At 49.9% G+C, this 748-nt stretch overlaps 1 pseudogene; it reads right to left on the reverse strand.

Annotated features, from left to right (window-relative positions):
- Positions 1 to 298: 298 nt before the first annotated feature.
- Positions 299 to 416, reverse strand: LOC126105563 (5S ribosomal RNA; annotated as a pseudogene).
- Positions 417 to 748: the final 332 nt, after the last annotated feature.

Here is a 748-nt window from a genome sequence, read left to right on the forward strand (position 1 = left end):
CCGTACATCTTTCATGGATCGTATGCGTCGTCTGCCCGATGTACGAAAGGCACATTCACATGAGATCTTCTAAACGAATGCTAAACTAAACTCCGTCCGAACAGGCCTTGGAAGAACCAACGGTGTTTACCGGCCTACGTGTCATCCTCAGCCCACAGGCGTCACTGGAAGCGGATATGGAGGGGCATGTAGTCAGCACGCCGCTCTCCCATCCGTTGTCAGTTTACGAGACCGGAGCTGCCAATTCTCAATCAAGTAGCTCCTCAGTTTGCGTAACAAGGGCTGAGAGCACCCTGCTTGCCAACAGCGCTCGGCAGACCAGATGGTCACCCATCCAAGTGCTAGCCCAGCCCGACACGGCTTAACTTCGGTGATCTGACGGGAACCGGTGATACCACTGCGGCAAGGCCGTTGGCCTTCTAAAAGAATGGTCGTCACACAACGGCCTGCGGGCCGCATACAGCCCGGATCAAGTTTACGTACGGCCCATGGTTCTCAGCCCTGTTTTATAATAATATGCATCTAACAAAAATATGCAACTAACACCCGAATCCTAAAAAGTCAGCCAATTTCAAGAACTTCTTAAGAGTGTAGATTTTCTGCTCAGTAACAAACAAAAATACAGCGACAGTAAATTTTAAGATGTGCCTAATTTTGATTGACGTTGGTGAGCTCCGCCGTGAGATAAGGGAGATTGGCCGCTTTTTTCAGGGACTGTGCCGTTAGAAGCAAACGTAGTGTGAAGGGT

The sequence above is a fragment of the Schistocerca cancellata genome, chromosome 1 (genome assembly GCF_023864275.1).
Source record: "Schistocerca cancellata isolate TAMUIC-IGC-003103 chromosome 1, iqSchCanc2.1, whole genome shotgun sequence".
NCBI lineage: Eukaryota > Metazoa > Arthropoda > Insecta > Orthoptera > Acrididae > Schistocerca > Schistocerca cancellata.